The 21,809-nt window shown below is 34.6% G+C and overlaps 1 pseudogene; it reads right to left on the bottom strand.

Annotated features, from left to right (window-relative positions):
* Positions 1-8,967: 8,967 nt before the first annotated feature.
* LOC112617185 overlaps positions 8,968-21,809 on the bottom strand; it is a 186,999-nt pseudogene continuing 174,157 nt past the window's right edge.

The following is a 21,809-nucleotide window of genomic DNA, read 5'->3' as shown; positions in this document are numbered from 1 at the left end:
TTATCTTTAGTGTCACTATTGGCAGGGAATAATAAGGGCTCAGTTGGCAAAACAGAAATTTGGTTTCTGTAGTTCCAGAGTCAGTATCACAGACAGGAAATAGAAGGGCAGGAGTCAACTGAGAAACAATTTCTTACTAGTTGGCATAAGGAGGCGGCACTACATTGTCCAATAAATGCATATTTCCTAGGGGCCACCACAGAGATGGCTGTGGGAGAAACAAGGCAACATATCCATGAAGGCAGGGCAGAGGCCATATGGAGGACCCTGAACAAGACAGTTGTTCCCAGGAGGCAGAGCCAGCATCTAAACAAGGATCCCCCATTGCTCAGCATAGCCAGGACAAAGGCTCTTCATGTCACCTGTCCAGCAGGTGTTATGCTGGATACTTGATGCTTATGTTTCCTATGCTTCCCTTTTCTGAATGGGAGCTTTCATTGCACTTACTTTGTTTTCTTTCTACCAGTATGGTGGGGGAGTGACTTGTCAAGACCACAAACAACCACACCCAGAACTAAAGTGGGAGACTGCACATCACCCAGATAGCCTATATCCTGAGCTGGATGTTGTGACTAGATGGGGTTTTTAGTTGTCTTCCTTAGAGAGGATTAAATAGGTATTATATGTGAGAAGGATCTTCACTGATAATTCTGTCAGATGGACAGAATATGACAAAATGGTAGCTGTCCATCAACATGTGCTCTCTCTCCCTCCTATTACGTAGAGAAATGCATATAAAGAAATTGCCCAGGCAGACATCACACTTACCAGCTCCCCCACCCCACCCTCATTTCTAGGTGTCATTGTGGGACGAATTTTGTCAATAAAGTGTTAAGGAATTTAATGAGTGTCACTCTAGGACAGGGCATTTTTGGCAGCAGCTGAATCTCTACTTCCTCTTTTTATTCCTCTGCATACTGCATGAATAAACTATACAGCCTTCAGGAACAGGATGGCTACAAGATGGAAGGGGTCTAGGTCCCTTAATGACCTCAGACCAAGAATGCCCACACTGGATTGTTATGTTAGCAGGAAACAAACTTCTTTTGTGTTGATCTGTTGAAATGTTGGGCTTTATTTGTTGTACCTGACAGCATTGCCATATATAATTCAGAAATGCATGGCCTTGTACTACAGTCGTGTTTCCAAAGGAATTATTGACACGATGCAATGGTAAACAAAAGAACCAAGAAGAATCTTTTCAGAGAAAAAAAAAGGAGACTTGAATAGAAATGTTTCTACTCAAAGATAAACAAATAATGTAAACCAATAAACCACAGGACCTGTGAAAATGCTTTTTAAAAAGAAAAGGAAAAAAATATTAAGTGAATTTTTAGAGACAAATATAATTAGAAAAAAAATCAGCTCTAGAAAATAACATAATTTTAAGCATAAACTATTTTACTCTCTAAAGAAAAATAATTAAAATATTAATGCAATGAATCAATAGATAAAATTTAAAAATGTAGACTAAAAAAAGTATATGGCATTGAAAGCAGTGAAGTGTTCCAAGGAAGACAAACAATTTATAAATTTGGAGCTTCTCAAATAGAGAACATAATTACAAAAAGGGTAATTTTATAAAATGAAATTAGAGAAACAAGTTTCTAGGCTAAAGGGATTTGTAGACAAACATACTCTAGTATGTCCCCAAGATAGATGGAGGCAACAGGCATGGGGCTATGTTGTTGAATATTTAATTGTAAGCACAGTTAAAAAAAAATCCTACAAACATGTAATAATCAACCAAAATATTAAAGTAAAAACAGTTAGGATACTCTCAGACTTCTACTCAACAACATCATATTCATATTCCAGAATGAGCTAGAATATAGTTTTTGACTTTGAAAAGAAATCTGTGTTGAATTTAGATATCAATATATAGGTAAGCTGTTGTGGACATGTGAATTCAAGGCAAAGACACCTCAGCTATGAAAAAAAAACTAATTCCTTTATTAAAACTGACTTGTCATGAAGAAAACAAAACTAAACTAACAAATATGCACTTCAAGCTGTGATTAAAAAATAAATTCTGTTCAAAGAAAACTTAGGAATTTGCATATGAAAGAATTTACAGACAACATTTTTTCATTTAAAAATGAAATCAAGTTTATACAACTGTCATATAATACACAGTGTAAATGTTACAGTTCTTAAAATAATAGTCATATGACATAAAAATAGTTTAACAATTAATGCTTTGGGCAAAAAAATCTCATGTGACGCCCATAAAACCAGGAGGTGTGGGGGTAGAACAAGTGGGAAGAATTGTAAATGTGCTAATTTCCTCATCTTTTATGAAGGGTAGTCAACAACTGCCATTCCATTTATGAAACTGATAAATGCAGAAACATAAATTTAAAGCTTTTCATTAAGGTCAGGCGTGGTGGCTCACGCCTGTAATCCGAGCACTTTGGGAGGCCAAGGTAGGCAGATCACCTGAGGTCAGGAGTTCGAGACCAGCCTGGACAACATGATGAAACCCCATCTCTACTAAAAATACAAAAATTAGCTGGACGTGGTGGCGGGAGCCTGTAAACCAGCTACTCGGGAGGCTGAGGCAGGAAAATTGCTTGAATCGGGAGGCGGAGGTTGCAGGAGCCAAGATTGCATCACTGCACTCTAGCCTGGGTGACAGAACAAAACTCCGTTTCAAAACAAACCAAAACCTTTTTATTACAAAGCTTATCTAATTTAGTTTTGAAACAAAAATGAACAAGTTGGTAACATAGTTGACATACTTTGGAGAAATACTGAATTATTTTTCTTTAAGAATCAGTTTGGATAAATGTAATTTCAAAAATTATAGTTTTGGTTTATTTATTTCTTTTGGATGACGTCAGTCAATAACAACAAAGTGCATTATGACTAAATTGCTTCCTTTTCGCAGCTGCTCATGGAACTCCCTTAGTCCTCTTTCCCTCTTCTTGAACAATGATGTATAAGTAAAGATAATATTGTTGACAATGTAAGGTAATTACACTTTTTTAATGGTTCTTTTCCATGTTTAGTGAATTGTAAGACTTTTACCAGTTTTTGCACCTGGCTCACAGAAGTCTGATCTCATGTCACAGATACTGGGGAGATGTTAAACAAATATAGAAACATTATATGCATGATTTGCCTACATTATAAAACTTGACTATTGGATTTTTAATTCAATTCAACGAACTCAAGCATTACATCCTTGTCATTTCATTAAAGTCTCAGAAAGTGACTATGCTTTAAACTTTCAGTTTTATTTGCTGACTTTGATCAATGATTCACCCTCATCTTTCTCTACGTGCATCCCAGTTGCAGTTCTACTTTCTTTCCTGGTAATCCCTAGATTTTGCTTCATGAATTTAAATTCTTGTGATTTTTTAGTCCTGGAGATTACACTTTCATAAGGCCTGACTTATGAAAGAGCAGTTTTTCTAAAAAGAAAAAAAAAAAAAAACTCAATTCCCACCAAAAACAAAGAAAGTATTAAAGAAAGAAAGAAGGAAAGAGGTGGAGAGAAGGCAGGAAGGAAGGAAAGAAGGAAGGAAAAAAGGAAAAGGAAGGAAGAAAGGAAAGAAGGAAGGAAAAAAAGAAAAGGGAGGGAGGGAGGGAGGGACGGAGGGAGGGAGGAAGGAAGGAAGGAAGGAAAGAAGAAAAAAAAAAAGAAAAGAGGAGAAGAAAGGAAAGAAGAGAAGGAAGAAAGGAGGGAAGAAAGACAGGAAAGAAAGAAGAAAGGGAGGGAAGAAAGAAAAAAAGATAAATGGAAGGAAAGAAGGCAGGGAGGAATGAAGACAAGAGAAAAAGAAGGAAGGAAGGAAAATACACTAATGATATTTGTCATCTTTTTATGTACATTTGGGCTATTTGCATTTGGAAACATGTATATTCAAGTCCTTGTCAATTATTATTTGTCCTTTTTATGTTGGGTTGTAAGAGTTCGTTATGTATTCTGGATACTAGAACTACCTTAGCCAGTTGGGCTGCTATAACAAAATACCAATCACTGGTCAGCTTAAACAAGAAATATTTTTCTCACTTCCAGGATTGGAAGGTCCAAGATCAAAGTGTTGGCATATTTGGTATCCGGTGAGGGTCCCCTTTGATTACAGACAGTCACTTTCTTGCTCTATCCTTACATGATAAAGAGAGAGAGGGCTCTGATTTATTTCTTTTCTTATAAAGGTGCTGATTCCACCCACAGAGTTTCACCCTCCTGACTTCATCTAAACCTAATTACCTCCCAAAGGTCCTACTTCCAAATAGTATTGGGATCGGAGATTCGGATTTTAACATATGGAATCTGAGGGGACAAAAACATGCAGCAAGACCTTTATTAAACATATGATTAACAGATATTTTCTCTCATTTTTAGATTTTGTTACAAAAAAGTCTTGCAGAACTCACAGGCCCTCAGTCCACTTTGGGGAGCTGCCTGAAGTTGACACGGATGCACTGCTCCAGAGTAAAGCCCACATTATGCACCCCACTACCCTTTGTGGAACAAAGCAGCTACATCATGGTATCATCTTGAAACCAGAGTCACTGCGAGATTGCTCCCTGCTCTGGGGGCCAGTTGCCATTGTGTCTCTTCATCCCTGAGTGCTCACCATTATTTCATCATGCTCACACAAGTGGCTGCAGGGCCATGACACTGACTTCTTGGAGCAGAAGCTCAGATAAATGTCTGTGACTGGTGCCTGAACCCGGACAATTCTATGCCCACAGGAACAAGTGGTTCTTCACAGTGTGGAGGCCAACCCTGGGCTGACTGAACCACCATGAGCAAGCATCCCCTTCCTGAAAATCAGCCCAGTAACTCTATCTCTGGCAAGCCTGCCCCTCAGCCAGATGAACTGCCATGCATGTGCATCCCCAGCTGGAGAACTAGCCCAGTGGTCTGCACCAAGCCCACTCTAGAGACACCTGAACTGCTCTGCATGTATACCTCCAGCTTGAGAACCAAACTGGCACCTTACACCCAGTAAGACTATGCCGCTGACAAAAGTAACTCCTGTATTCTAGGCCAATGAGGCAATCACAGACATTGCTGTTGTGTATTACAGGTGAAGAAACTGCATGGAGACTACACTGCTACATTCACCAAAGCCAAAGTCAATGTGCCATACCCAACAGACACCCTAGGATTTATCTACAGAAAAAACAAACAAACAAACAAACAAAAACCTCTTTGCGTACACAAAATCTGCTTCAGGCAGCTACCCAAAGTGGACTGAAGGTCTGTTTGGTCTGCAGGATTTTTTTGTAACAAAATCTAAAAAATGGGAGAAAATATTTGTTAATCATATATTTGATAAAGGTCTTGCTGAAGAGATAATTGTTGGGTGAGATACTAGCTCCAGATCAAGGATGCTCAAAGATCCATGAATACACACAACTCACAAAGGTCCTGATGTAGGCACATTATAATCAAACAGTCCAAAGTCAAAGACAAGGAGAGAATTCTTAAAGCAGCAAAAGTGTCAAGTCACATATAAGAAAAGACCATAAGAATATTAGACTATCAGAATATTTTTAGGTTATAAGAATACTTATCAGCAGCTAATTCTCAGGATGATAATACCTGTAATGAAAACATGTGAAAGTAAAAAACCCACTAGTAGAGCTAAACTTATAATCAAACAGGATACTTCAGTACCATAATCATGCTGTGTAAATTTTTCAAACCTCTACCATAGAGGTTACGAGTCAGAATGGTCAAAAATAATTAGAGCTACAATCAATTGCTAAGGAACACACTATATATAAAGATGCAAATTTAGAATAGCAAATATAAATTATGAGGGCAGGATAAAAATCTAAAATATTTTCATTTAACCAAAATTAAGTTATTATTAGATTACATAAGTCTATTATAACTACAAGTCTCTTTATGTCAGCTTGTAAATAACTACAAAGAAAGAAATTGCAGCATATACGATGAGAAAGAGAAAGGAATAAAAGTTTAGCAACACAAAAAAATACCAGACCACAAAGCTAAACAATGATAAACAATTAGAGAGGAAGAAAAGACCAAAAGATCTATTTTTTAAAATCCCAGAAAACAATTAGCAAAATGGCAGAAGTAAGTCCTTACCTAGCAACAATAACCTTAAATGTAAGTGGATTAAATTATCCAGTCAAAAGATGTAAAGTGGCTGGATGGGTAAAAAAAAACAAGCGCCCCCTGAAAAAAATGAAACCCGATTATATGCTGCCTACATATACAAGAAGTACATGTAGTACATTCTTTGTACAAGAGAATCACTTCACTGGTAAGCACTGCACAGACTGAAAGTGAAGAGATGGAAAAGGCATTCCATGCAAACAAAGACCAAAAGTGAGCAGCAGTAGCTAGATTTATACGAAATAAAATAGACTTTGGGTCAAAAACTGTAAAAAGAGACAAAGAAACTCACTGCATAAAGATAAGTGAATTTATTCAGCAAGATAATATAACATTTGTAAATAGATATCCATACAACACCAGAACAGCCAAATACATGAAGCAAATGTTACTAGATTTAAAGGGAGTGATAAACCTCAATATAATGATAATAGGGGACTTCAACACCCCATTTTCAACAATGGACAGATCACCTAGACAGGAAATCAACAAAGAAACATCAAACTTAAACTGCCCTCTACACCAAATGGGCCTAATTGACATTTACAGAATACTCTATCCAACGGCTGTAGAATACACATTCTTCTCAACTAACACAGTATATTGTCCAGGATAGATTATATACTAAGCAAAAAAAAAGTCTTACAGAGTCAAAGAAATAGAGATTACATCAAGTATTTTCTGACCTCAATGGTATAAAATTAGAAATCAATAACAGAAGAAACTTCATAAGTTTTACAATACATAGAAATGAAACAACATTCTGCTGAAAACCCATGGTTCAATAAAGAAATTAAAAGAGAAATTCAAAAGTTTCCTGAGACAAACACAGATGAAAATACAATATACCAACCAAACCTACAGAGTACAGAAGAAAAGTTGTAAGAGGAAAGGTATAGCAATAAACACCTATATCAAAAAAGTAGAAAGATTGCAAATAAAAAAATTAGCATCATTACTCAAGGACGTACAAAAATAAAAGCAGATTAAATACAAAATTAATAAAAGAAAAGAAATTGTAAAGATCAGAGAACAAATAAATGAAATAGAGACTAAAAAGCAGTACAAAATATTAACAAGAGTTAGTTTAAAAAATAAGCAAAATAGAAAAACCTTTACTTAGATTGTGAAAAAAAGAGCAATAACTCAAATTAAATCAAGGAAGAAAAAGGCGATATTAAAACTCTTATCACAGAAATACAAAAAAATCATAATAGAATATTAAGAACAATTACTGTCTGAAAAATTAGAAAACCTAGAAGAAATGGATAAATTTCTGGACACATACAACCTAGTATGATGGACTTATGAAAAAATAGAAAATGCAAATCTGAAGAAACCACCAAGTACATTACCCTGCTATCAAAATTAGACAAGGATACAAGAAGAAAACATAAATGCAAAAATTCTCAAAATAAATATGAGTAAAATGAATTCAACAACACATTAAAAAGATAATTCACTTATTATCAAGTGAGATTTATTCCAGAAATGTAAGGTCGGCTTAACATATGCAAATTAATCAATGTGATATATCACATTAACAGAATGAAGGATAAAAACTTATCGTCATGTCAATAGAAGCAGAGAAAGCACCTTTCAAAGTTCAACATTCCTTCATAAAAAAAACTCTCAACAAATCAGGCATAGAAGCTATGTACCTCAACACAATAAAGATCATATATGAGAAACCCTCAAGTAACGTTATATGAAATGGTAAAAAGTTGTAAACCTTTCCTCTAAGGTCTGAAACAAGACAAGGATACCCACTTTCATCAGCTCTATTCAACACAATACCAGAAGTCATAGACAGAAAAATTAGGCCAGAGGAAGAAATAAAGGGCATTCAAACTGGAAAGGAGAAAGTCAAATTATTCTGTTTTTTTTTTTTTTTTTTCATGTGATATAACCTTGTATTTAGAAACACCTAAAGACTACAAAAATTTCTTAGCTAATAAACTTATTCAGTAAAACTGCAGGACACAAATCAATATGCAAAATCAGTAGAATTTTTATAAACTAACAGTGATAAATCTATAAAAAAATGAAAAAAAAATCCAATAGTTAAAAAAGAAAAAAGACACCTAGAAATTAATTTATTGAAAGAAGTGAAAGACCTCTACATGAAAACTATAGAACATTGATGAAAGAAACTGAAGAGGAAACACATAGTAAAAAATTCCTTGTTTATAAATTAGAAGTATTAATATTATTAAAATGTCCATACCAGCCAAAGTGATTCATATGTTCAATACAATGTCTATCAACTACTAATGACATTCCTCACGGAAATATATTTTTAAAATCTTAAAATGCATATGGAACTAAAAAAGACCCTGAATAATCAAAATAATCTTGTGTTTCTTTTTTGAAAGACAAACATACAAAAACAAAGCTAGGAGCATTGCACTACCTGATTTCTAAATATACTACAAAGCTATGGTAACCAAGCATCATGGTATCGACAGAGAAACAGACTCACAGATCAACAGAACAAAACAGAGAGCCCAGAAATATATCCACACATCTACTACCAACTGACTTTTATTTTTCAAATTGTAAATATATTTTATTTAGTAAGCAACAATCAAAATAGACTTGTAGTACTGCTTTTTGCAAATATTAAATGGGATATTAACAAAATACGTCCACTTTTATGAATTATTATATAACTTTAGAATCTGCAAAGACCCTGACTAAAGAAACAAAAATAATTGCATAGCTGAGACTGAAGATTACGGTGCTACAAATGATGCCAAATGTCTTACATTTAACCAAATACGTCTTTAGAGGTCCCTTAATTTTGAGCATTAGGAACAGAAATGTATACTGAAAGCATCACTAATAAATTTTTTGTTGTTTCACTTAAACACAACAGTATTCAACATAGCTGCTAAACAATATTTGAAGTCATGCCTAAATCCACTTGTTCCTCCAAATGACATTAGCGTTCTGCTAGCCAACACTCTTTATTGCCAGCTGTTTAGATGTCATCTCATCTTCTTCATCTACAGCCTTTTTGTAATTCTTGGCTAATTCTAGCATCTATTTTAATACTAAATCATCGTATTTACAATGTTCATGTAATCCTGAAGTGTCAAATCTTCCATTCAACTCCTTATGCATATTTAGCAACATCTTCTATTCCAGTTTATTTTTCAGATAGTTAATAGTAATAGAGTAATAATGTCTGTTTCATCCATTAATTAATGCCTGAATAAATGGCTTAAGTGACTCATATTTGAAGTTGTTAGTCTTGGTTCATGTACCATCATATTAGCATTGATCAACCTGAAGGCATCACTAACAACCTTCCCTTTTACACTCTGAATGGAATCCACAATCACCTGTTAAAGATCCCCCTGATAAGGCTTCAAAACTCTGCTGAGTACTGATATCCACCCCAGAAACCCCAGCAATCAAGCCAGGTGACTGTAATGCCAACCAGTAACCATCTCAAGCTCTCCTGTCTGATTCAATACATGCACCATTTTAGCTTGGAACATTAGATCAAATGCCTCCACACTGACATCTGTGGCATAGCAAACATGTCAATCACTCTGATGGTATAATAATCAACAAATTTTCCAAGCTTCAGACCCACAACTTCCATTGGAACACCAGCATCACTCTGCTTTAACATTTTTAACAGTGCCAGGGAAGAAATACAGACTTGTTCTGCTGTTTCCACTACAGGAGCATCTGTAGGTGGCCATGACCCAGTCCAGGCATATCTTCTCCAAGTCTAAGAAGTCTGTCTATATTTCTGGTCAGTAACTACAATTCTTAAGGCATTCAGCTTCAATTTCTTGTTTGACAAATTTCTTCTTACCGAAAGTTCTTGCTATTTCTGGCAGGTGTAATTTTCCCGTGTGATGTGGCTCTCTGGAAGGCCAACAGGGGCGCAAGGCCACAGTGCAGACCTTTGTCTTGCCGCTGCGGTAAAGCAAAGACAGAGGCAGCAGCTGCAGTGGCTCAGACTTAACCTGGCTCTTACTCCACAAACCAGAGATGAATCAGCCCAATTCCATTCAAAAGAGTTGCCTGGGTGTCCTTAATTTCTTATATATCATATCAATAAATATCATATAAGCAAGTCATCGTGTCTACTCAGAATACTCTCTGTCTACATTCTAGCTTTTCACTGGACTCTGGGCAGATTATTTAGATTATCTTTAATGGTTTAATATTTTAAGTAAAATATTTTAAACTCTATTTTTATTCAGAATTTTTATTGTTTTTCACTAAAAGGTTTTGTACAAATAACCTGACATGACTTAAAACTAGAAATTGCTTTAAAAGTAATACTATGACAGAATTTATTATATTTGCATCTTAATATCAAAAGGTAATTTCAAATTGAAACTTTCAGATCTTACTTATTCTTTCTTATATGGGCATAATAATATATTATTTGGATTATTAGTGTATATTTAATCGGTGCAGTACTAATGGGTAAACTCCAAACTATTTGGAAAGCTTTAGCAATCCAAGTAATTTAAGTAAACAGAAAATAAAAAAACAAACTTGTAGAATATATAGAACCTTAATTAGAAAATTACATATTAGCATTATGATAAAGGTGTACCACAACAGTCAGCTCCCCATAAAAAAAAATCACAGGTAATTTTAAATTTAACAGAAATGTTTAAAGGGGAACTTTTATATAACCAGTAAGTATTTTCATTACGTAGTCAGAAATTTCAAACAACATTTTACAATTTCTTTAGAGAGAACTTTTCTATAATCGTTAAATATCCTTTTTACATACTCAAAATAATTTCCCTGAACATATGGAAATTTTGGTTTTGATGGCCACAAAGCTAGCAGGAATCACAAGTCAAACACTTTTAGTCAGTAGAACATCCTTCTCACATTTGGCTGAAGGCACAAAGGAACTGTAATGTATGGGGTAAAGATAAACCAGACCTAAAAGTTCCATCCACCACATCACAACAAACAGGAAGAATAAATACTGTGGCTCAGAATTGCACAGCCGTCCTGAGGTGCTATAGCTAAAACCTGATCATATGTCTAAAACTAAAGGACATAAAACAAATAAGCAACAACAAAAATTACAAAAAAATCCACAGGATATAAATTTAGTTTAAGAAATTAGCTTGAATATTTCTCCAAGGACCAGGAAACTATGTTACCAAATAGATTTGAAAAAAAGAATCAAATATGTGCTCTAAAAAATGCAATAGCCAATATTAAAAACATAATGTATGGGTTTACTCGTAGATAAAGAACACTTAAGAAAGAATCTGTGACGATAAATCAAAACAATCTCCAAGAATTCAGAAAAGACAATAGAAAGATGGGAGAAAAAATGTGGAGAAAGTGATTAAATGATTGGAGGAGACAGAGACTGGGTCGGAAGCAATACTGAAAATACATGATGAAAATGAGGTGCATCTAACAGGGGAGACAGCAGAACAATAATGACAAAGAAAATCTTAATAGGAGCCGGAGACAAAAAGACACATTCACTTTCATGTAATGATAGAATAGCAATATTAATAGAAGCTGGAAAATAATAGAAAAATATTTTTATTATCTTACGAGTACTTCCAGTGTGGAATTTTATACCCAGGGAAAAGAGTCTTTTGAGAAACAAGTTAAAGACAATTTCTAGCCAACAAAACTGAAGAATTTGATAACAGAATAACTTTATTAAAAGAAAATTTCAAGAAAGCACTTTCAGAAGAAGGAATGCAATCCCAAATAGAAGATATACTAAACATACAGAAAGAATGATTCAAGAAAAGGCTAAATCTATGATTAAAACTTAACATTCATCAGGGGTATTGCCCAAAGTTTTCTTTTTTGTTACACCCTTTCTTGGTTTTGGTATCAGGATGATACTGACTCCATAGAATGAGTTAGGGAGAATTCTCTCCTTCTCAATCCTTTAGAATAGTTTCAGTAGGGTTGATACCAATTATTCTTTCAATTTCTGGTAGAATTTGGTAGTAAATCCACCTGGCCCTGGGCTTTTTGTGTTGGCAGTATTTTTTTAAAAAATTACTGATTCAATCTTCTTGCTTGTTATGGTGTGTTTAGGATTTTTGTTTCTTCCTGATTCAAGCAAGGAGGGTTGTATGAAATTTGTCCATTTCCTGGCCGGGTGCGGTGGCTCACACCTGTAATCCCAGCACTTTGGGAGGCCGAGGCAGGTGGATCACAAGGTCAGGAGATTGAGACCATCCTAGCTAACACGGTGAAACGCTGTCTCTACTAAAAGTACAAAAAAATTAGCTGGGCGTGGTGGTGGGCACCTGTGATTGCAGCTACTCAGGAGGCTGAGGCAGGAGAATCACTTGAACCCAGGAGGTAGAGCTTGCAGTGAGCTGAGATTGTGCCACTGCACTCCAGCCTGGGCTACAGAGTGAGACTCCATCTCCAAAAAACAAACAAACAAACAAAAACAAAAAAAGATTTACGAATTCATAGATTACAGGACTCAATATGGTGATTGTTAACTCTCCTAAAATTTATTTATAGATTCAGTGTAATTACAATAACTTGCCAAGTTAGGTTTATGTCAAAGTGCAAAGGGACACAATCCAGATACATCTGAAGATGTAAACAGGCTATGTGCTATCCTAGATTACAAGAATTATGTTAAAACTATAGTATTTGAGATGATTTGCCATTGGTTCAGATATTTAAAAAAATAACAATGGCGCAAGAAAGGAGCTTACATGGAACCATATACTTAATGAGAACTTTGCCAATGAGATATATGGCACTGGCAGTTATTAAGAAAAGGACAGAGAAGCTTTTCTATTAATATTGATGAGGTATTTGTCTATGCTTATTTGTCTGTTAAATAGGATCTGAAGTTCATACCAATATACAAAACTCAAGTCCAGGTAGACTGTACAGGTAAGGTGAAAGAAAAGCTATAAAATAAAAAGAGAATATAGGAGAATATCTTCATCACTATTACACAGGGAATAACTTCTTTAAAGAAAAATGAAAGCAGTAAGTTATCACAAGTTATAATAAATTCAGCCACATCAAAACTAAAAAGTTCTATTAATCAAAGAACATCCTAAACAGAGTAAAAAGTAGTCAATTCACAATATTCTACATAAGTATATAAATATATATGTATGGGTATATATTGATATAATGACAGACTAGAATTCATTATATAAAGAATACAAAGAAATCAGTAAGAATAAGCCAGATATTTTAATGGAGAAAGTGGGGAAGGGACACGTACAGCATTTCAAAAGCAAGAGGTAAAAATGGCCAAAGGCTGTATCAAAAGGAGGCCAAACATAGTAAATGAGGAATTATGTAGAAAGGAACATGGTTAGAATTCTAGGAGACTGAATTTTATTTTAGAGAATCTGTAGAAAATAAACTTCTGCATAAGAAATTAGGCACAATTTCAAAAAGATGATAAATGTCATAAATTATATTCAAATCCAGAAAAAAAAAAAAAACATGTATGATATGTTTAGGATTTTTGTCCCCACTCAAATCTCATTTTGAATTTGTTGAAGGAGGGACCTGGTCTGGGGTGACTGGATCATGGGAGCGGTTTCCCCCATGCTATTCTCATGACAGTGAGTGAGTTCTCGAGATCTGAGGGTTTTATAAGGCAGTTTTCCCTGCTCTTGCTCACTCTCTCACCTGCTGCCATGTAAGAAGTACCTTTTCCTTCTGCCATGCTTGTCAGTTTCCTGAGGCCTACCCACCCATGTGGAACTATGAGTCAATTAAACCTCTTTCCTTTATAAATTATCCAGTCTTGTACCAATACAATGTGTGTGTGTGCGTGTGTGTCTGTATGAACTAACTGCCTGACACACAAATTGTATACTATTTTTTGTACATGTTTTGACTACCTGCTTTTGATAGACTCCTCATATGACATGGATTTTGAAATATTTTTCTGTAGGTTATAAAGATGATCTATGTTTTCTGTGGCATTATTGATAATCATTTTAGTTGATAGTTTGAAATTGTTTCTTTCAGTTTCATAATTGTAATTGATAATATTATGTCCTAATTGAGAGATCTCTATTAAGTTTGTTTGATATATCAGCTGTAAGACTTAAGGACAACTTAAATGTGCTTGCTGAGGAACATTTTCTTCTACCAGTTGCTCATTGATGCCCTCAGAGTAGAATACTATAAAATATTTTCTAATGTCAATATTCCAAGTCATATTAGCAAGATATTTTTTCTCAATGTTTATATGATTCAATATTTTTAATTATTTAATCAAGTAACCAAAAGACTTATTTACTACTTCTACTGAGAATTCAACTCTTTTATTTACTTGAATGTACTTGTTAAAGGCGGTCTCAAAGCTATCGTTTAATGAATCATCACTTTTCGTATAATCTGAACAAAAATTGGTGTTACAATGTGCTTTTGATACCAGAAAAATATATACATATTGATTTAAACACCCATATTCATTATTTTATTGTTTTGTTAATATTCAACATTCGATTATTTCTGTTTTTAATCTTCAGTTAACTTATTTTTCTGAAAGTATTCTTTATACACTTTAAAACACATGTTTTAAAGTGTCAGCTGTTTAGTACATGCACATGGTAAAACCTTTGACTCAGTGTCCTCCTGATAACTCAGCATCTACATGATGTGGTATGGGGTAAATCAGTACAAAATATTCCTGGAAGTCATTCCTTACACATAGACTGCTAGCAATCACCTAATCCATACATAACAGTGATGGTCATCACCATGAAGCATTTCCATTGAGCATGGAAACTCAAACTTCATTAGCTTAAAAGAATATCTGCCCCAAAGGAAGTAAAATAAAACCACAATAAAATACACCAAATTTGCAATAATTAAATTTTCGTAGCAAAGGAAATTCTCATACACTATCGGGAATGCAAGCTACTAAAAAAAAAAAAAAGTAGAGAATGAAATTTGATTGCTTAGTGATCTTGAAGATAATCTCTTGACTTATTGAGACAGCCAAGTGGGAAGGGCTCCCTGGCAGAGCCTTCAAATGACCTGTGCATTGAGAAGAGTGCACACTGGGGTGGGTCACAGAAGTTCACTCTGTTCTCAGCCAGGAGGAACCTGACCCCTTCTCTTCCTGGGTGGAACCTGAAATTCAATCTGAGGCCGGAAGCCCACGGGCAGGAAGCATACTCTCTTGCTTCGCTAAGAGTCTCTGTTTCCCCTTTTCTTCTTTTTCACCCAATAAAACCCTGCCCTACATCACCCTTCAAATCGTCTGCTAGCTTACTTTTTGGTGCCCCTGTGACAAGGACCCTGTCTTTAGCTGAACTAAGGAAAAGTCCTGCAATGTTGTGACTCAGCAATTGCAACTTTTAAGCCTCAAGATAACGAAATATATGGCCACCAAAATACTCATACGATAATGTTTTTGGAAACACTGCTTGTAAAATCAACACAAAAAGTCATATATATCATCTGCCAGATGTCTATCCACACTGAATAAGTAAATTGTGAAAGAGTACATAGAGGAAAATAATGAACTAAAGCTATATACGACAGCATGGATAAGGCCCACAAACTAATGTTGAGCAAAAGGAGCAAGTTGAAATTGCGTATACATAGTGATTCCATTTATGCACCTTTGAAAAGCAAGCAAAACTAACTGTATTGGTTAGGAATGCATTTACAGATATAAACATGAAGCAAATAAAAAATTTAGTACCACATTTTATTTCAGGATTGTAATTTCCTCGGTTGGATTTGAGGGAGGGGTTTATGATTAGATAAAGGCATATTGGGTGAGGAGATTCTAGGGTTCTGGCAGTGTTCTATTTCTTTATCTAGATGTAAATTGGTGTTTGCTTTATGGATATCTATTTAAATTTACATATATATTTTATGTACTTTTCGGTAAGTATCTTTCACATTAAAAGGTAAAAATACACTCTAGGTATATGCTGATCCTATCAACTGCTTTCCTGACCTTGTCCATCTATTTTTCATCTCACCAGCTCTTTGTTTAATAGGAACATAAAAATTCATATACTCAAATTTCAAATTCTATTTCTCTTTATATGCTGTCCTTCCCCTAGCCTGCCCTATCTCAGTCAAAGACAGTAATAATTCAGATCTCTGGCTCAAGTATACAGAATCATCTGTGATTATTCTCTTTTATTCACAGGCCACTTTCAATGTGCAAGAAAATCCTTTTGGCTTTGCCTTAAAAATCTATTCTGAATCTGACCACCATCTGTCATCTCACTGTTAACTTCCCCAAGTCACTCTCACTTAGCCTTTTGTGATAGCATTCTTTCCAGACAGTGGAATCTGCGTTTATATTTCTTCATTCACTTCTTTAAATATTCCTTAACATTCTTGATCTCCTTCATATCTCCTTCTCTTGAAGACACCACATCTCCTTTAGCCCGTGCAAAACTTCACTGTTCTCTCTCTCTTACTTCTTCTACCGCTGGACTAGTGAAAAACCAGGTACCCTTCTTAATATTTACACTGAATCTAAATCACTCTAGCTCCTTCTAAAAACAAACAAACAAACAAAAAACAGAAACAAAACAAAAAAACACTCGGTTTTGAATTGACAGGAGACTCTGCCAGCAAGTAATCCACATTTATTTAAATATCGAGGTTCATTAAGATTCTAACTCCTGGGTGGCTGGGACTTTCTCCAACTAATACTGTGCAGATTCTTGGTGGTTTCACTGTTCTTCATACCCCCGCCCCAGCTCATTTCCCCCACTTCTCTTCTTAATAGTTTAAATCTTATGGTCAGCTATTACAGTCTATTTCCTATAACATTAGCTCCTGTCTAGTCTTCATCCATTCACAGAATTTCAATTCTGGTTAAATATCTCAAATCTTAGTGTTCCACGTGATCATGTGAACGGATCTGAAGAAAAACTCACAGTGATTCTAAATGATTTCATCTTAAGCTCATGCTAACTACCATCAAGTCATCTCTTCATTCTGACTCCATTGTCCTGATCTACTATAGTTTCCACCCTTTCAGATGATTATTAATTTTTGCTTTATTTTCAGTCCCCCAGAACTTCCTCTCAGTATCTTCACTATCAGTCATTGACCTTATTCCTTATTTCAGTGAGAAAATAACAGCAATAAGAAGGTAACCATGATACCTCTTCCATACATATAGCCACTAATATGAACCTGGATCTATAAAATCTATATTCCCTTCTGTTCCTATGGATGAATTGTCCTTGCTCCCAATTAAGTACTTTTTTTCATATATTACTTGAAAACTTCAATATCCACTTTTGTAAAGTATCTTTTTAAGTATATTGACCATATTTCATTACATTTTTTTCTTGATGTATAGAGATATTTTATACCTTTTGTATATAAAATTTGTCTTTTTAGTCTTTCTGACGTATGCATTGAACTTCACGGTCTTTTTGAATAGACAGGATTTCTTAAATTTTATGTAAAAGTAATATCTAGATTCTCATAAGTTATGATCCATACTTTTAGTATCCTATTTTAGAAACTGTTATTGTTTTGCCTTTTATAGGTAGTTCTACAATCCACCTCAAATTAAATTTGGGGAATGTGTGAGGTCAGTCTAAGTCTTATATTTCCCCCATACAATACCTGGTTGCCTCAGTATCTTTTTACTTTTCCTTTCTTTTCTCTCTCTCTCTCCTTTGATTGCTATTTTTACCGTTCTGCAAAGGCATCTACATCGTTATGTGCCTACTTAGGCATAGGTCTGTTTCTAGTCTCTTTATTCTGTTTCATTGGCCTAGTTGTCTAACTTGTGCCAATGCCATTTTGTCTTAATTAGGGTAGCCTTATGAGAAATCTTTATATTCGATAGAACAAATTCTTCCTACTCAATCTTCTTCATGAATGTCTTGGCTATTCTCAGAACTTTACACTCCCGTATTGTTCTAGATCCACTCTCTACCTTTGATCATGCTGCTGTTTGTCTTGAGAAACTGATTTCTATGGAATACAAAAACTCCTGTGCTGTTTAACTTCTGGTTGGGTTTAACCACTTGGAGGGAAAGCAGAGTAGAATGTATCAGAGCAGAACATAGGTAGTAAGTGAGATTTGGGTCCTTTTTTCCCATATTTAGTGATTTGGCTGCCGCACCCTGCTTATGGCCTCACTTCCAACAGACAACTGTCTTATATAATTGCCCTCTCAGGCATTCAGTAAGTTTCTTCCCTTTGCCCTTTCAGGAAAGCTTATTGGAGATGTAACCACAGCAACAACATATAACACAAAAGTCACAGCCTCAGCTTTATATTTGGTACTAGAAACACATAACTAAATTAATTAACATTTAAGTGTAATCATATTTTGCCCTTCAGGATAGTCAATCCATTCAAAATTGACTATCTTCCTCCATTCATTCATTGAAGGCTGTCTGCTTTTTCCTTATGATTCATGCTTTTTGTGTTCTTGTTTAAAAGAATTTTATTGTTTTGCTTTTTCTACCTAAAATTGATTTGGGGAATGATATGAGGTAGGAATCAATTTTTATTTGTTTTATATTATAACTAATGGTTCCAACACCATTTAGTGAAAAGATTGTCCTTTTTTTTCTGCTCTTAATTTCATATGTCTCATACCTTGTTCACACATGCCTATATTTATTACCCTACATGAAACAGAAAATCATAGAGGAATTTTGGTTATTTATAAATAGGTGATGTGAAGTTTCAGGACAAACTGAAAGATACAGAAGCAGGACGTGTATGTACAAAGAGGCAAAAAAAATTAAATTAAGGAATTGTAAGTATATCCATGACATGGGTGTCTGGTGCCAATTATGTCAAAATGAGGTTGAAGAAGAAAAGAATGTGGGGGATTTCATTTTCAGGTTCCTGATCAAATCAATCTATACTTTACAGTATGACACACTGGGTTTCTTTTTTGATCTCAAAAACCCACGTGTATGTATGTGAATATGTGTATTTATTGTCTTTACCCTCTTTATTTTATTACCATTTTATTTTCATTTGCATTGATATGTTTAGGTCTTACTTGAAATTTTATTGTGAAGTCCATTGTTGGACAAATGGTATAGGTCAATCGATAACGTAAAAATAATTTTTTAAAGTATTCAGATTTTATTCCAAAGTTTCTAGATTCTTGAGAATTATTCTACAGTGAAAAAATTGCAGTTTCTAGGAAATAAATCAACATTTCAACCACTGAGAGTTAGTTTCAAGGTAAAACAGCTTAGCAGTGTAATCATCTGTCTACCCAATGTCTACCAATGTAATGGGCTGGCTGTTTTGTTTATATGGTTATTCCTGAAATGTTAAATTTGATTAAAATGAATTCTCCCTCTGGGTGCCCTTGCTTGCCATAAAACAGGTACACTGACAATGATTAGAAAGTCAAATTCTATAAATAAATTTAGAGTTACTAAAAAAAATACTGGACACAGTGAACATTTTATTTTTCAGTACGTTTTTTGCTGGTGGCATATCTACTTACGTGAAAAGATCCATGTTTCTCTAAGCCAGGCAAACGTTTCACATCTAATCCTTTAAGACTCCCTTTATATAAACAAATGTTCTTAGGCACTTAACAAATAAAGAATATAGATCTTTGCAGAAACCGTAAGAACATTAAGATGTTGAAAAGTTAATACTTCCAAGCTCAGCAAGGAACTAGAGCCCAAGAATATCAAAGTGGAACCATTCTATTTTTCTTATTCTCTGTGTGTGTGTGTGTGACAGACATAGTGGCTCCCTTAGAAATGCATTCAACGTTATAAAACAGAAACATTTAACAAAAAATTCTGATTAATTTAAAAAATAATCTGCCACTTAATTTCACTGAAACATTGTTGAAAATGAATTGACTTTTCTGCAGGGTAAAACTTGATAATTCTTAAAATTATTGTAGCTGTTGAGGCTATAAACACATTGCCAATCCCTGACTATGAAAGAGCTATAAAGTTTACTTTCCAAAATTAGATACGTGCGTATTGTATTTTTCCAATAATCTTGTCTAGACCTTCCAAATTCTGTGCTTTCATTAACAAAGTGAGGATCAGGTGGGAAGATCCATCAATCTCTAGATGTTTTAGTTACTTCAGGTTAACATTACCTTTTCAAAGCTTCCAGCACCGCAATCGAAGACTTGTTTTCTCCTAGAAAAAACAAAGTGACCTTGTGAAAATAGCATAAACTTTGAATGAGATAAATACAATTTCTGCATATTATAACTTTACATATGACCTTAGCAAGTCACTGAATATTTCTGAGTCGCAATATGATCATGTGTGAAATGGAGATTATAATACTGAGTTTATAATATTAAACATACGTATAATACTAATATTTGAGCATTCTACCCAATATATAGTATCAGTATTTTTGCTTAACTGATGAGTGTCAACTGTAGTACATTATGCCCAAGGACCCAGGAAATAGGTTTGCACTGGCACAGGATGCATTGATACGAAGAGAATAAAAACTTGTTTACTAGATTGTCAGAAACATGAACCACATGTAACACCTGACTGTTAAGCAGCTGCCTGTCCAAGTTCTATATGCAAGGAAGGGAAAGAATGTGCCACTAAAACCAATCCAAACTTTCATTTATTCATTGTTTACACATTGAACAAATGTATGACTGTTTCTTAAGATTCAGGTCTTGGCAACAGTGAATAAGGCAGAATTCAGACAGTCCCCATCATGGAGGTGACATGGAGAAATACTCTATCCATTTATTATCCATAAAATTATATATAATGCCCAATGGTGGATATGCCTCTGTTCATTAATTAAACTTGGTAATGTAATTTTGAGATGATAATTATTTTAGATTATTAATCCTGAATCTTCTTATATAGAAGTTTTGAGATTTTTTAATCTCAAAGATTTATATCTGAGCTATTTGACTTCTAAAATATTTTTGGTTTTGTTTTTTGGCCATCAAAAAGTCAATAATAACTACATATGTTACTAGAAGAGGCCCAGAAAACTCATCCTCAACGCAAATCTGGGCATGCTATTGAGCACATGAGCACATATGTCCTGTAAAAACCAAACATTAACAAGCATAGATGTGCTTTTAACTATAGAGAAGTAATGAGCAAGGCAGTCATTTTAGAAACCCATTGCAAGCTTTGGAAACTTGAAGGGAACTAAGATGAATTTTTTGCTAATCTGTTCAAAACAAGGGGGTCTCCCCAACTCACACATGCACTCTTCTCAGATGCTGATGTCAGAAAATATACCTCCGTATGTTTAAAATACGTTGCAGGCTTCATTTGTACAATGTGAGAAAACAGCTTGCCCATTTGTTTCTGAGCAGTTGACACAAACATTGCTCTTGTATTGCAATAGTTGGCCATATTTTCAGATATTTTAGCTGGGAAGTTTCACAAGTACCATAATAATGATCTTAACTACTAGTTAATAACTCATTAATGTCTCTTTTTCTCATTTTCCACTCAAATTAGATACTATTAGGCTGACTTAAAGTTGAGGTAATTAACCTATTTCTAAGGCTGCCACTTCAATTTTATTATAATTATCCTGTAAATAGGATAATTATGTCCCAGCTTCCTTGGGACAGTTCGGTTTTGCTCTTGTCCAGGTATTTTAACTGGTTTAGTATTTGTTTCATCATCTTTCACTCTTGAAAGCTCCATGTCTTAAACCAGATAGGCCATATTTGGATCATATGATCACCTTATGACAATGAAGCATAATTCAAACTACAAATTCTTGGACC

The sequence above is a fragment of the Theropithecus gelada genome, unplaced genomic scaffold (genome assembly GCF_003255815.1).
Source record: "Theropithecus gelada isolate Dixy unplaced genomic scaffold, Tgel_1.0 HiC_scaffold_15885, whole genome shotgun sequence".
In the NCBI taxonomy this organism is placed as follows: Eukaryota; Metazoa; Chordata; class Mammalia; order Primates; family Cercopithecidae; genus Theropithecus; species Theropithecus gelada.
Note: the sequence above shows the minus strand (reverse complement) of the source record. Positions and strands in the feature narration are given on the sequence as shown.